General features: G+C 41.1%; 1 long non-coding RNA gene across 1 annotated transcript; it reads right to left on the bottom strand.

Annotated features, from left to right (window-relative positions):
* Nucleotides 1–2,108: 2,108 nt before the first annotated feature.
* Nucleotides 2,109–15,760, bottom strand: LOC144293667 (uncharacterized). Its single transcript, XR_013360886.1, has 3 exons — nucleotides 15,681–15,760; nucleotides 4,232–4,343; nucleotides 2,109–3,183 (listed from the first exon to the last, which is right to left on the bottom strand). It is a non-coding gene; the product is annotated as an uncharacterized LOC144293667 (long non-coding RNA).
* Nucleotides 15,761–16,923: the final 1,163 nt, after the last annotated feature.

Genomic DNA, 16,923 nt, shown 5'->3' with positions numbered 1-16,923 from the left:
GGGGTTTGAACAAGATCATTTCCAGAGCTCTCAGGTCCTTCCCAGACAGAGAGTGAGCACCGATGTCTGTACTGGAGGGGAAGTCGGAAGGTCCTGGTGACAATAAAGAGCAACATGGTGGTGGGGAGGGGAGGGGGCCTGACTCGGGGAGAGCTACAGACAGACTCCAAATCTTTCACAGCTTCGTCTGAGATATGTCTTAGAAAAGGATGGCCCTGCAAACAACATGTGGAAAAGATGTGCCAAGGTGAAAACAGCTGTATGAAGTGTCCTGGAAGGGGCAGATGGTTTTCAGTACACCCAACTCCTTAGGCTATATCCTTTTGAGGTTTTAAGACAAAGCACAGAGGGATTTACTAGTTTCCTTCTTGTGGTGGGCTCTGGTGTCCTTTGATTCCTTCTTGCTGTACAAAATCGTCAAAGCCCTGCCCATCTCAGGCTCTCGGACCTCATCAAGAGTTGATAATGTGACGGGCATCCTGGTGGCTCGGTGGGGAAAGCTTCTGCCTTCAGCTCAGGCCATGATGCCAGGACCCTGGGATCGAGCCCCCATATGGGCTCCCTCCTCAGTGGGGAGGCTGCTTCTCCCTCCCCCCCTCCCCTCCACCTCTGCACACACACACTCTCTAAATAAATAAATTAATTAATTAATTAATTAATTAAGTCAAGAAAGAAAGAAGAAGAAAGAAAGAAAGAAAGAAAGAAAGAAAGAAAGAAAGAAAGAAAGAAAGAAAGAAAGAAAGAAAGAAATGTGACATTAGAGGAAAATAGCCCCAAATTGAGGACTCACTTTCTGGGTTACCTCTTTCTCCTGAATCTTGACCCCATGGTTCTTTTCACTGTTTTATCATATTCTCTTCCTTTGTTTTTCTGCTGTTCACAGTGGGAATTTTGTTCTGAATTACATGGCCTGCTATTATTGATGACCACTTTTTTAATTCAAACTCTTAAGGTCTCTCAGTCATTTAAAAACAAAAAAGGAATTTCTCAACAATGATATAGGTGGATAAAAGCTGCCGAGTGACCACAGAAGTACCTTATAAATTTTATCTTAAAAGAGGTAAAAGGATTTTAAAATTACATTTCTTGTTCTTCCAGGTATAAATCAGGCAGGGACATTTATTTTTCGGGCAGGATTATATGATCCTGTGTTCATTATATGATTGATTTTGGTCTGCCAACTAAAATTGATCTCAGCAAATTTTACACCACATCATTGTCTTATAAAGGATACAATAGTTATTGTCGGGCAAAGGCAACCAAAGCATAAAATAATCCTTAACAGAAAAGTTATTTAGAATCACATTTTACCATATGATGACCTTCTGGTCAGTGAGATAGTTAGACTGTCTTGTTAAAAGTAAAGCCTTTAGCCACAAAAATACCCATGTTTGAGTTTTAGCCCTGGTCACTTGCTGAGGCAAATTCATCTCTCCATGTTAGCTTCTTCATTTGTAAAATGAGAATGTTATGTACTTTTTTTAAAAAAAGATTTTATTTATTTATTCATGAGAGACACACAGAGAGAGGCAGAGACACAGGCAGAGGGAGAAGCAGGCTCCCTGCGGGGGGCCCAATGAGGGACTCAAACCCGGGACCCCAGGGTCACACCCTGAGCCAAAGGCAGATGCCCAAACATTGAGCCACCCAGGTGCCCTAAGAATACTAGGTACTTAATCAAGGATATTTTAAGAGTAAAGGAAACGCTGCTTAGAAACAATTATTTCTTAGCATATGGTATAATCATATTTATTATTAGCCATTAATCCTAATCACATCTTTTTAACCCCGGTTTCACTGACATTTTGGACTAGATAACTCTTTTTTTCTGAGGGGATGTCCTATATATTGTAAGACGTTCAGATATTAGCCTCTATCCACCGGATGCCACCAGCACCCCTTCAAAATAAAATGTCTTCTAACATTGCCAAATGTAGCCCGGAAAGCAAAATTTTCCCTGTGGAGAAACTCCATGCTGGAAAATCATATATATATATATATATATATATATATATATAGAGAGAGAGAGAGAGAGAGAGAGAGAGAGAGAGAACAATCATCATACTCAAGTTGGAAAAATGCTAAATTCAAAGTTAGACTATGTGAATTCATATCCTAGTTTTCCCATGATTAGTTCTACGACTTCAGAGAATTCCTCGATGTCTCGTCATCTCAGTTTCCCCACTGTAGGTGCACACACATGCACATGCACACACACCCATACACATGTTGTTTGATGTGGATGATATATGTAGCTATTTAATATATGGGGCAGTTCTTTTTTATACTTAAAAGTGTCATATGTGAATAAGCTCTGAAAAAAAAACTAAAAACAAAACAAAACAAAACCTCTGTTAAGCTGTCTCAGAATTTCCCTGGCCTGGTAAAGAAAATAAAAATTGCTGGTCTGTTGATGACCTACACTCTACCCTCCAACTTTGAGGTCTTTTTTTTTTTTTTTTAATTCCATACAACACCCAGTGCTCATCGCAAGTGCCCTCCTAATCCCCACCGCTGGCTTCACCCTTCCCCTCCATTTCCCCTTTGGTGACCATCAGTTTGTTCCCTGTAGTTAAGAGTCTGGTTGGTCTCTTTCTCCATCTCTCTCTTTTTTCCCCTTTTGCTCATTTGTTTTGTTTCTTAAATTCCACATATGAGTTAAATCACATAGTATTTGTCTTCCTCTGACAGACTTCAGTTCGCTTAGCATTATACTCTCTAGCTCCATCCATGTGGTTGCAAATGGCAAGATTTCATTATGTTTAGTGGCTGACTAATGTCCCATTATTTATATACACCGCCTCTTCTTTATCCATCCATCTATTGATGGACACCTGGGCTGCTTCCATCATTGGGCTGCTGTAGATAATGCTGCAGTAAACATAAGGGTACATGTGTCTCTCTGAATTAGTTGTTTTTGTGTTTTGGGGGGTAAATATCCAGTAGTGCAATTACTGGCTGTAGGGTAATTCTATTTTTAATTTTTTTGGGAAACTCCATACTGTGTCCTACTGTGGCTGTGCCCCCAACAATAGCACAAGAAGGTTCCTTTTCCTCCACATCCTCACCAACATTGTTGTTTCTTGTGTTTTTGATTCCAGCCATTCTGACAGGTGTGGAGTGACATCTCATTGTAGTTTTCATTTGCATCTCCCTGGTGATGTGTGACCAACTTTGAGGTGCCTTAGGAACAGAAAACTGGACATTAGATAACCTTTTACAATAAAGTTAAGTCTTACTAAAGAGTCGGATCCTCAAATCTGGATAGGCAAAAATTAGGTGGAGCCAAAATTACCCTTGAAAGCCCATGAGGAAGGTGTCAAATTGTAAAAGATCTCTCAGTAATTAAAATATGTGCAGTATTTTGTCCATATTGGAAGAGATACCTGTTTCTTTCGTTGAAAACCAAATAAAGTGTTTGGCTTATGTTTAGAAGCCATGATTTTTTGTTTTTATTTTTGTTTTTTGTTTTTTTTTTGGTTTTTAAAAAGGCATATTTCACAACAGTATGCATCCTCCAATTGGCAAAATACTCAGTGAGGAGAGGCACAAAGAGACAGGCTCAGGAAAAAGAAAAAAGAGGCTAAGGTTTGTGTCTCATTTCTTTTGTTCATTCTGAGGTACACATTCATTGTGTGAAATAATGGAACACCACGCACTGTTTGTTTGTATGTTTATTATTCATTGAACTACACAGATCCTGTTGAAATTAAGCAATTCAGTTGCTTTGATAGGATTCCTCTAGGTACCCCTCCGCTTCTCTACCCTTTTGAATGTACTGTCACCTGGAAGATTTTCTTCCCCCCTCAATCTATTTAATGAGCTCCTTAGATGTCAGTGTTAGTTTCCTAGGGCTGTCTTAACAAAGTACCACAACTGGCACCTTAAAACAACAGAGATGTATTGTCTCACAGCTCAAGGCTTGAAGTCTAAAAGCAAGACATTGATAAGGCCATGCCTCTTCTTAAACTTGTAGGGGATAATTCTTCCCTTCCTCATCCAGCAGTCAACCAGGGACTAAAGTAAACAATGAATTGAGATAAGGAAAAGATGAAAATTGTGGGTGGTTTTTTTTTTTGTAAGGATAATAGTTAAAATACTGATATAATAATCCAGGAAAAAATAAGAGAAAAGAATTCATGCTGGCTAATGTTGGCTTTGGGAATGGAACGTAGGGAAAGAATCCAAGAGATCCTGTAGAGATTAAACATGTTAGGACGCGGGAACTTACTATAATGAAGAAGTCATGAAAGACCACTTGGATGTGCCAAGGCTCGATGAACTTGGGCAATGCTGATTCTGTAAAATTGGCTGGGTCACAGGAGCAGGGTCTGGGAAGGGTCCTGCGAATGGAAGCAAAAGTAGGTCTGCGGCTCAGGAAACGGGCTGGACGAACTGACGAAGGCTCGTTAGTTAGTTATGAGTCTATAAGCCTCACGAAATTATAAAAACGGACGGATAAGAGCAATCAAGGAAGAAATGGTAGGGAGATGAAAGGAGAAGAAAGATGCTTGGTCCAGTGGACACATGGAGGGAAAAAAAGGTTGGAAGAGCCCAGTGGTAGCTCCGTGTTGTGCAACTGAGAAGTGAAAGTTGGTGAAATATATGTATTGAAGACTTCTACCAAAAAATCACAGGGCTAGAAAAAATGGAGAAAATTAAGGAAGGCTTTTCCGCAGCAAGGTGAGAGGATTAGTGGGGGGCGGGGGGGGGGGGGGACTCAGAGTTCAGAGAGGTTTTTCCAGGCTGAGCCCCCAAGAGACTGATTTGGACGGAAGGTAAGCATCCTTGTAATGGAAGAGTACTAACCTGACCCTTTTTCTTTGAGACTTTAGAGTACGATTAATCACTCCCTGCTAGCGTGTGAACTTGTGCCTTAGCAATTTATCGGAGATATGAGAGGAAGAGAAAAATCGTACTTTATGGAGAAACCTTTTTTAATTTTATTAACACCCACTTCAAAGAGTTACCGGGGAAATTAATCTGACCCTGAATTCCTTAGCAGAAAGAAACCCATTGAGTTTCAAATGAGTAAAAAGCAAGACTGTCAGTTTAACAGACTAGGGATAGGCTCCATTACCTTTAGCTATTTTAATACCCTGATACTGACTCAATTTAGCAAGAATGTGACTAAACCTATCCTTTATCTTTGTGATGTCAGACAGTCCCAGCAGAAATACCTTATTGGGATTTGCCTCCCTTCCCCAGCTCGAGAGACAGCAGGAAATGGGCACAACCAGGGGGAACAGGAAGAGATTAGTTTCCCTTGGGAATGTAACTGCTGCCTCCATCAATAACCGTAGATATCACAGGTGGGCTGGGGGACAGACAAAAACTCTTCTATAATAACACGATCCGTTTGATAGGAGCAAAAACAAGACCGAGCACATTGTTGAACGTTTTTGGAGCTTTCAGTTCCATGCATTTTGCCCTGGTCGAATGGATCCTATTAATACCTTCATCCCTCTAATTTTTTTTCTGGCTTAATTTTAAAAGTTGCAGTGTAGTCACACACACTGAACAAACTTGTGGAATAGTATTCCCGCATCACCATTCTGGAAAATATTTTGTTGTTGTTGTTGTTTTACATTAAAACGTGTCTTAGAACAATTAGTTACAGCAGTGAGTGTTCCCTAGGATTTGGCATTCAGATATTTTAAACATTATAATACAAATGTGCACTGAAAGCCGCTGTGTGCGTACATATGCATGTGTGGATCAAGGTGAACTTTAAAGATTTTTCATGAGGATTTTTTTTTTTTTTAAGATTTTATTTATTTATTCATGAGAGACACAGAGAGGCAGAGACACAGGCAGAGGGAGAAGCAGGCTCCATGCCGGGAGCCCGATGTGGGGTCACGGCCTGGGCCTAAGGCGGACGCCCAACCACTGAGCCCCCCAGGCGTCCCTAGGACTTAAAGAACATGGGTAAATGCAATAATCTGAACTGGTAAGAGTGACTGTCTGGTGGAAAGGATTAAGAACGGTGGGGTTAAAGGTCAGCTTTATTTTCACAAATGAAATGCTACGGGATAAAGCAAAAACCCTAAGAGTACCATCAAGATATTTCTATTTCATTTGGCACTTTTCCTGGAAAAGACGGATCCAAGAGGGGTTGGGAATTGATTATATTGACAAGGTGACTGGATCGAGGTGAGATGCAAGTGTTCCCACCTGGAAGTTTGCTTAGAAGCCACATTACTTTTCTTTATCTTGCTTGTCCCCGTCGACTGCTTGCACTCAGCGCCCCTGTTCAAGGTCAGAGTCAGAAAGCAGCAGAGCTGGCGAGGTGCCCGGTGCCAGGGCTGAACAGCTGTCCCCAGTCTGGGTTCCCCCTGGGGCTGCCCGGTTGGTGCTCAGCTCCCGGCCGGCCTCGGATGTCCGCAGGAGACGCAGCCCAGAGGTGTCCCGGGCGGGTGACAGGCCCATGTCCTTAGCGTGTGGCGGTGGCCCCCTCCGAGTGCCTGCCACAGACAGCCCTCCCGCCAAGCTAGGACGGGTGCCAGGCTTGTGGATGCCAAGCGTGCATCCCCCTTCTCTGTACCTGGTCAATAGAGGAATTTCCGGCTGCTTAGGGACCTGGGGGTGGGGGTGAGACCCAGGTCTGTAACTGAGCTTAGTCACGGCCTCATGCAGGGGAAAGTGCCGCATGTCCCTGTGGGGGTCCTGCCCCGCACTATCGGAGCACATGGGACAGCGCAGCCGGAGCGTGGGCTCCATCCACATTTGGAAATTCAGGTTTCAGTCAAGTCAGTTATGGTCTAAAACTTGGCCTGGTGACAGGGTCGCGAAGCTATGGCATTTCAGGGCCTTCTTTGTCCCATCATCACGGTTAATGATTGCACTCGGCCCATAACAAATATTTTTTTTAAGATTTTATTTATTTATTCATGAGAGACACAGAGAGGCAGAGACGCAGGCAGGGGGAAGAGCAGGCTCCCTGTGGGGAGCCCGATGCGGGACTCGATCCCGGGACCCTGGGGTCACGCCCTGGGCCAGAAGCAGATGCTCCAATGCTGAGCCTCCGGGTGTCCCCGGCCCCTAACACATATTTAGACATTTTGCGGGAGTGAGGGAAGCAACAAACCTGCCCCTGTTGGATTCTATCACGTGGCAGACATGTGACAATTTCAGCAAGCCACCCGACGGCCTACCCACCGCTGGCCGCCAACCGTCTCCTGTCTCAGGCAAGGGGCAGGTTGGTCTCGTTGCCCCAGACTGTGGGAGTCACTAGATTCCTGCTGCTTCTTTACCTTCGGTGTTTAAACACCCACCAAATGCTGTGGATTCCGCTCAAAAACCTTTCACCGCCTGAGGTCAGTCGGTTATTTGAAAAAGCAGCTCTCCTGGGGATCATTGCGTGGCCCCTGGCAGGTGTCTCTGCCCGCGTTGTTGTCTCCCCGTCCACCTTTCCTCGAGCCCTGGCGCAGCCTGGGTGTCCTCAGCTGGGCCCCTCCCGCCCCTCAACAAGTGCTACCACTTCCTCCGGCCTGCAACAGAGCGTCAACCGTTGTCAGCAGGCACAAAGTCCTGCATGATCTGGCCCGACCTCTTCGGTGGGCTCTCCCTCGCCATCCCTCCCATGCCAGCAACCCCAAACCATTTGAAGTCATCAAAATATTACACTGCACCTCCTGCACGAGTCGAGACAGAGAGAATGTTCTCTAAGTTCTCTCCGTCATGAATGCGTTTATCCTCTCCTCTCTCTAGCGAATTCCTCAAATCAAATAAAAAAAAAAAAAAAAAAAGTGCTAAGTGATGAAGTAATCGGATAGGCCCAGCGGTGAAGAGTCGCCTATCACATATCAAATGAACTTTGTATATAACTCAGTTATGAAAATTACCATGTTCTATTGTAAATGCTTGTTTGCGTTTCTCTGACCCACTCATCTAGGGCTTCCTTGATTACATAATCATCATGTCCTTTCTTTTCTTCGTATCTATACAATCCTGCCCAGGATTTGCTTGCTTTTTCACTCAACATTGTTTTTCAGAATCACCCACACTGATTTGACTGCAGTTGCTTATTTTGCATTCTGTGTAGGATTCTAGTATTCCACCTTTTTTAAAAAACTTTATTTTTTTAAAGATTTTATTTATTCATGAGAGACACAGAGAGAAAGCGAGAGAGGCAGAGACACAAGCAGAGGGAGAAGCAGGCTCCACGCAGGGAGCCCAATGTGGGACTCGATCCCGGGACCCGAGGTCACTCCCTGGGCTGAAGGTGGCGCTAACCCGCTGAACCACTCAGGGATCCCTAGTATTCCACCTTTTGAATGTATTTCAATATTTTACCCATTCTCCCACCAATGGACTTTTGTGTTGTTCCTAGTGTTTTATTATTATTATTATTATTATTATTATTATTATTATTATTAATTACAGATGAAGCTGTGATGAAGTCTTGCTCATATCTCCAGGTGCACATGATGTGCAAGCTCTTTTCTAGAATACGTATCTGAAAGTAGAATTGCTGGATTATAAATCATGTGCTTTTTCAACTTTACAGATAATGCAAATGTTTTCCAAAATAGTTTGCTAAAGTGTAGTTTTTTTCCAAATCCATACTGGCCTGTCAATATAGACAGGGATTATCTTTGGGGGTTATGTTTGGGGTTATCTTTTCAATGGGGATCATTAGTGTCTTTGCCAGAAAAGATTTATTTGCATTGTTTAAACAAGAATCATTTCCGTTGCTATCATTTTCCTACAAATTCCCAAACAAATGCATCTGCATTATTATTGGTTTCCAATAAAGGCTCCCTTTTTCCAGTTGCAAAATAGCATGGTCAGTAGAAAGTCACCCAGGGTATACGCTCCAATACGGTCAGATTATCCTGGAGGATCTCTAAGCCAGGAATTTGCAAACTGTAGCTGGCTGACCAAATCCAGTAGTGGTCAAGCAGCCTGCTTTTATAGAGCCCACAAGCTAAGATACTAAAATATTTTTAAGGAGTTTTAAAAGGAAAAAAAAAAGATATGCAACAAATGTATGTGGACAAAGTCTTAAATATTAACTATCTGGCCCTTTACAGACCAAGTTTTCCTACTTTTGTGCTAGCCGATGCTCAAAATCCCATTGAAAAGATAGCCCATAATATTGTTTGCCTTTTACAAGGATGACTTTTTTTCTTTTTCTTCTGGCAGATTGTACAAATTATTAATCTTCCCAGTGATGTGTAAGAAGTCAGGTTGAGTAAAACTTGGGTCTACATTGGAGTTTTATTTTTTTATTTTTTTTATTTTTTATTTTTTTTAAATTTTTATTTATTTATGATAGTCACACAGAGAGAGAGAGAGAGGCAGAGACACAGGCAGAGGGAGAAGCAGGCTCCATGCACCAGGAGCCCGATGTGGGATTCGATCCCGGGTCTCCAGGATCGCGCCCTGGGCCAAAGGCAGGCGCCAAACCGCTGCGCCACCCAGGGATCCCTACATTGGAGTTTTAATTGGCATTTACCTATTAATGAGATTGTGTATCTTCTTATATGCGATGGTCTTTTTTATTTAGGCTTTGTTTTAATGTCTGTCTTTATTCCATTTGGGGGAATTGTCTGGCTTTTATTTGCAGTCCTTTATATATTCCAATTAATTTCCATTTTTTTATGTTGTAGATCTTTCCTTAATGCTCTGCTTTTTATTTTCTCTACAAGGTTTTTTTTGTTTGTTTGTTTTGTTTTGTTTTTTAGCAAACAAATAGAATCTAATTTGTAATTAAATTTATCAGACTCTTTTATGTTTTGAACTTTTGGGGCTTGAAATCATTCCTTATTGCAAGATCATCAAGACGATCTCTTATACATGCTGCTAAAAAAAAGAAGAAATAGGTCCTAAATTGAGTCACTTGTGCTAAGCCCCACTTCAGCAAACTAAGACTTAATGCCTAGTGTAATTGTGATTTCAACCCCTCCCAGGAATGTCTTAAACCGGTCAATCTGGCTTAAGCAGTAGTGAAGTAATCTACCGGATAGACCCCTTTCTGTTCCCAACGGAAGATGACATAACCCACTCTTCCATTGTCCCTGCCCTCTTCCTATAAAAGTCTCCCATTTTGCACAGCTCTTTGAAGCTCCTCTCTTCTTTGCTAGCTGTGATGCTGCCTAATTTATGAATCATTGAATAAAGCCAATTAGATCTTCAAATTTACTCAGCTGAATTTTTTAAAACAGATTTGGTGGCACCAGTGGCAAACATCAGAAGCGAACTCCTGATAGCTTCAGAGATGACAAGAAAAACCAGTGTGGTAACCTGAGAATCCTTCAATTGCCTTTTCCGCCATTTCCAAGGCGGTAGGTAAGTTTCTCTCAGTTCTGGGCTCCACTCTTTTTATGTCAAGTCCCAAACTAATTGACTTTCCATTCAGTTCCCTATTTGATTAGGAACCCCAGCCCTTGGTTGTCCCCAGATTCTACATTGGGAACCGCTGGTAGTTTAGTTGGCAGTTCCACATTTGTTTGGAATTCTTCCCCAGATTCCGTGTTGGGAACTGCTGGCAGCAGCTGTATTTCCCCATTTGTTTGCAGTCAGTCTGCAATCCCCATTCACTGGGGGTCCATTGGTTCTCTCCCCAATCCCTAGATTCCGCATTGGGAAATCCTGGTAGTTGGACTGGGTTCAGCTGACAAACTGGCCGGGGTCCAAGATCAGATTGGATCCAACGTAAGAATTGGACTGGATCTGGGATCAGACTAGATGTGGCTTAAGCTGGACTGGGTCCACTAAGTGTTCCTGGGAATCTTGAAAGATAAAAAGCCACAAAACTTGATGGGCATGAATTGAGCACTTAAAAGCTATTAGAATGTTTGCCACTAAAGACTCCCAGGTTAGGATAAGTTGGTCACAGAACAGGTTAGATTGACACTAGGTCACCTGCCAACCTTAAGAAAATCTCTGTGCAATGAGGTTCACCCCAAACCACCGCACGATCTCTACCTCAGTGGCACATCTTCATTAGGTATCAGTTTGACTCCAAGAGATTCAAAGGATTAGCTGAAAAAGAATGAGATCCTTAAATTCTAAGGCGTTAAGTGTGCCACCTTCCAGCATACCTGCTTATTTGAAGTCTAATTGCTATGCTCCTGGAACTTACAAATATCTACAAAAATGACAAAATCTTACCCTGAAACCCTGGAATCGGACATCACTGTTTTGTCTCCTGAGAACTTAGTAACTGTCAGGTCGGGGTTCCCAAAACAGGGCTGGACGGAAATGTGGATTGAACTCTGTTTTGTGGTTAAGGGTCCAACAAAATTGTTGCCAGCCCTCAGGGAGGGAAATTACAATGGCCATTATGAGGAATGTTCCAATTAGATAAGATCGTTTAAGAAGTGCACTTAAAAATAGTGTTCCCAAATTAAACAAACAGAATGAGATACCTATTTTAATTGGTATGCAGAAGGCTTCAGAAGGCTTCAAGATTCCAAAATAGCTTCATTGAAAAAAGATCACCCACACAAAAATGACACAAAAAGTATCTAAAACCAAAGATGGACCCAACTCCTACTTTCCTCTTTTATAGCACTCATTGTATCATTTATCCTCTGTCTAAATTGTCCTTCCACTCTAAAGAGACTACAAGACTGTAAATGAAAGTCCACCAAGTCAGTGGCCTTACCGTGAAGGGAGAACCTCCGTACGGACCCTTCTCAGAGTTGACAAGACTCTGAGGAATTATCTGATAAACTGCTATGTTTTTTCCCCTTAAACAGCTAAGGGAAACAAACTCAAATTAAAATTAATGAAAAACCTTGCCAAATTCTGGTACATACTGGAGATACACCCTCTGCTTTAAACCCACTTGTAGCCCGTGGATAAAATCCTAGGAAGACCGTCAGAAACCAGCTAAGAGTGGAGATTCTCACCAGAGTTAGCTCTCCTAGGTCTGTCTGTAGTGCTCATTAAAGAGAGAAAAATAAAATAGCTTTTGCACTCAATTCTTGGATGCCGCTTAAGTCCAGAGTGGTGTTTAGTACCGCCAGAAATATATACTGCTTCCCCGCTGAAACTGAAAGATATTTAAAAGGATTTTTAAAAATTCTTGGCCAAACTAGAAGTTGATATTCAAAACCTGATAGGATTTTCTTTCTTTTTTTCTTTCTTTTTCAAGTCTTCTCCCCCAAGCTAAACTAACTCTTATCACCTTATCTAGGCCATTCCTTGAAGTGCAAACTTCAGGGAGATAAATCTCAACAGAAAAAAAAGAGAGGGGGGGGAGGCTTTAACATACAACCTCCTGTAGAAGCTCCCTTGCCCAAAATCTAGCCCACACCTTCCATAAGAATTACTTGTCAAGGACAAGTGTGTATTCTCCAATTCTTGGGTGAAATATTCAATACACTTCTATTAGACACATTGTTAGTACTGATATTCAGATCTTCTATGTCCTTACTGATTTATGCTCGTGATTTGTGAAATATTGGGAAAAGCATATTAAAATCATCCTTATCATGGTGAATTATCAATTTCCTATTGTACTGTTATTTTTTGTCTTATTTAACATGTATGCTCCCAGAAGTAATCAAGTTTAGAATTGTATTACCCTGCTGAAATGAGTACTCTCTCTCTCCCCCCCCCTTTTTTTTTTTTTTGGTAAAATTTAAGTCTATTTTGTCTGATTACAATATTGCTACACCAGTTGTCTTTTGGTTAATATTTGTTTGATATATCTTTATTATCCATCATTTCATTTTCAACCATTCTATACTCTTATGTTTTAAGTTTGTCTCTTAAATAGAAGGTAGCTGCATTTGGTTTATCTATTGTGCTATAATCTTTGCCCTATAACTGGAGAATTACGTCCAATTATATTTATTGTAATTGATAAATCTGGATTTATTCCTGTCATCTTATTTTTGTACTTTCTGTATGTGTTTTCTAATATTTCATTTTTTCTCTTTTCTTATTTTCCTTTAGATTGCCCTTTATTAATTCTAGTTTTCTTCTCTCTGCAACAGTTGACCTTATGCACTGTATTTCCCCTCTTTGAGTGGTTAATACTAATAATTTTTGCATGTATAATCAATTTAATAAAATCTAAAATTAATCAGTATCATTATCCTCCTTTCCAACTGTGGAGGCCGAGAAAAATCAAGGCCATTCCACCTCAAGTTTAGCATTAGCGCAAGTACAGACATCTTAGGCCCCTGTGAATAAGAGCTGAACTTTATAGGAAAAACTGCAGAATGTCCTCGGCAGGGAATCCCGTATCAAAGACAACAGAGCCCAGGCCTGTGGTAGAAAGTCCCATATTAGAATGAGAACAGAGCTCAAGGCCCTTGAAAGCCCCATGTCAGAATGTAAACAGAACTTGAGAAATTCCTCCACCCCTTCTGAAAATCCCCTAGACCAGCCCATAAAAAAACCAGCTGTTACCCACTTGAGGGTCCAAGTCCCTGCTCCACTGTGTCGGGTATACCTGGACCCAAGTTCGAGCTTCCTAATAAACCCTCGTGCGTGCGCTTGCATCGGTGTCGGCTCCTTGGTGGTTTCTCGGATTCGCAATCTTGGGCACAACACCAACAACACCAGTAAGCACTTAGAGTGCTTTAAGTCTAATTAGCTCTCAAGTTATACACCATTATGTCTAGTATTTTAGTTGATCTTTTTTACTCCCCACTCCCCTTTTTTTTAGTTTTATATAAATTCCAATTAACATGCAATGTAATATTAGTTTCAGGTGTACAGTACAGTGATTCAACATTTCCATATACCTGGTGTTCATCACAAGTACTCTCCTTAATGCCATCATCTATTTAACCCATCCCCTCCATCTATCTTCCTTGCGGTAACCAGCAGTTTGTCTTCTATAGCTGAGAGTCCGTTTCTTGGTCTGCCTCTTTTTTTCCCTCTGCTTGTTTGCTTTGTGTCATAAACTCCACATAAGAGTGAGATCATATGGCATTTGTCTTTCTCTGACTGACTTATTTTGCTTAGCATTATACTCTCTAGCTCCAGCCATGCCATTGCAAATGGCAAGATTTCATTCTTTTTTTGATGGCTGGGTAATATTCCATTGTATACATATACCACATCTTCCTTATCCATTTATCAGTCAATGGACGTATTTGGGCCAATACGTCTTTCCATGATTTGGCTATTGTTAATAATGCTGCTATAAACACTGGGGTGCACGTATCCCTTTGAATTAGTATTTTGGTATTCTTTGGGTAAATTCTCAGTAGTGCAATTACTGGATTATAGGGTAGTTCTATTTTTTAGCTTTGAGGAAACTCCATGCTGTTTTCCACAGTGGCTGCACAGTCTGCATTCCCACCAACAGAGCAAGAGGGTTCCCCTTTCTCCACATCCTCTCCAACACCTGTTGTTTCCTGTGTTGTTGATTTTAGCCATTCTGACAGGTCTGAGGTGGTATCTCATTGTAGTTTTGATTTGCATTTCCCTGATGATGAGTGATACCTTTTTACGGGTCTGTTGGCCATCTGTACGCCCAGACTTTTTTTTTTTTTTTTAGCCAGTGTTTGCTTAGATTTACCTATGTTGTTACTATGTTCTTTGCTTATCCCTCCTTTAATATCTGATCTATCTAGTATTAACTCAGGCAGGCTGAGTCCAAGAACACAGGGGAGGGTCCCACAGGACTTATCAAGAAGGTCCTTGGCTTCACTTCGATTAGAAATCAACTGTGAGCCAGAGAAAGTGAGAACAGTTTATCGAATAGGGTGGCTGACAGAGAATAGCAGATGGAATGTCTGCAAGACTCGGAGAGGAAAGGAGAATGGGTCTCATCATGGCCCGGGGCTAGGGGTTTATGTTGGAAAAGATCCAGAGTATGTATTTCTTCAGGAATCCATGGTAGGGTCTAATCAAAGGTGAGTGTTGGGTGAACAATAGGTATTATTCCATGAATTATTGAAGGCAGGGGTATCGATGCCAGCATTAGCTGAGATTTGTTTAAGGTTAATAATGTCTGGGAACGTGTTTGGGATCTGGCTCAACTTAGGTGTTATCAGGTGTGTGGGGCCTAGGACAAAATTCTGAAAACGATTAACTTTCTTGCTTCCCCCTTGAAGTGGGAACATAACTTCTTTGGCATATTCAGAGGCAAAATATGGAACGTGAGCAAACGGGGCCTAGCAGGAAAGCAGCAGAGATGGAGCCTTTCTAAAATGGAGTCCCTTCAGCTTTCCTACTTCAGTATCATTTTGTTTTATAAGTTCATTTTCAGTAAGTTCCTTTAGTGAGAGTTAAGTAATAATAATTCTCTCCATTTTTGTTTGGCATAGTCCAGCTGGAACCACTTTATTATAGATTTTTAACTTGGGAATTTTCATGCCACATAATTAGTGTAAATCCTAGCCCTACTGCCCATCTGAAGTCTGGCCTGATTATGAATTTTCAGCAGAAGCTTTCTGGCATAAATATACCTGCCTGAGTCAAGCTGACAAAAGCAAACATTTATGTTTGGCATGGCGAGGGAGGGAAGGGCGGGGGTGGGAATAGTTTGACTTCTGGTTTTTTCTTTTTTCCAGTTCACCTTTGCACTACAGATGTTTCTTTTCAGTGGCCTCAGCTTTACGCAGGAGTCTCTGACCTGACTTTTCACCTTGCTCTCTAAGGAGTCCCTGGCACTTCTAAGCCCTGTTACAATTGCAGCTCTAGGTTTGGGGAGGCCTACAGAGACAGGTAGATACCCCCAGGACAGTGCCATCTTTAGTACTTACAAGCCTTCAGGAATTCCTGGCTTTTTGATTTTGGCTTTTCCTTTACCTTCTTGCTGGCTCAGTGGTGCATTTAAAGGACCTGTTAAAAAAAAAAAAAAAACTTATCAAGCAGTGGTAAGTGTTGCATACAAGGGCAGCTTTTAAGGATCTACTTTGCAAGTTGCTAGAACCAATGCATTCCACTCTTAATAACTTCTGCATGGTGGCCAGGAGGACTGGCTTTCTCCTCCATCCGTATAACTCACCAAATTGCATGACCTTGGCCAACCTCTGTAAATCTCAGTTTTCTGAGTTTCATTACCTGGGGGCTCTTTATTAGATCCCTTAAAAGAGAAATCTTCTCAAACTTGCATCACTTCCTTCTGGGAAGGGATTTAGCTTTTTTGATAAAACCCTTAAACTTCTGGTAAACTTTAATGAGATTAAGACTTCTTATGGGAAATACACTTGACTATCGGCTGAAAAGGAGTCTAAAAATAATTAACCATGGTATTTTTCTTTTGCTGTATACTCTATATTCATTCTTTTTTTCCTTTAAAATACCCCTATCAAGAGTGGATCGGTGAATTGGCTTCCTGCAGGGTTTCTCTTCTTGCAACAAGACAGAACTAAAACTATGATGTATGCTTAATAACTGAATAGTCCAAAAAGTTCTCATTAACATCTTAAATGTTTAAAAGAATTTAAATGGATTATCTTTATTTTCAACTTTCAGCTATAAGTTTAGAGGCACTATATACAAACCAGACTGTCTTATTTCCTACCGGTAATAAGATATTCATGAACTGCAAGGATATTCTATTACCTTCCAAAAGAACTTTTTCTGTTTAAAATTTTTGTGCAAATTGGAAAACAAAATGTAGCTTGAAAAGTTTAAACAGAATTGTTAAGATCAGGCATGAGTTTAACTTGCATTTCCCGTTGATATGCAAATTTGGGGATTATTCTGGCCATGGCACCCCCCAACATTCATTATTATGTTAATGAGAAGAAAAGTATTACATTTTTAATACATGGGGCTCCCTATGAAGAAACTGAGGACTGGCTACGTGGAAAAAAAAAAAAAAAAGGATTTTTCTGACTCCTTTTTAGTTCACGTTGATTACATAAGGTTGAAATAACATTTTGGTGATTTAGCTGAACAGTAATAAAAATTAAGCAGTAGAGTGTTAGAAGATCTAGATTTCTCACACAATGAATTTTAGTAAATTTAGTGAATCACCTATATATGCTTCAGTCCTCT

Source organism: Canis aureus, chromosome 22 (genome assembly GCF_053574225.1).
Source record: "Canis aureus isolate CA01 chromosome 22, VMU_Caureus_v.1.0, whole genome shotgun sequence".
Taxonomy (NCBI): Eukaryota; Metazoa; Chordata; class Mammalia; order Carnivora; family Canidae; genus Canis; species Canis aureus.
This window is presented reverse-complemented; position numbering and strand designations above follow the sequence as displayed.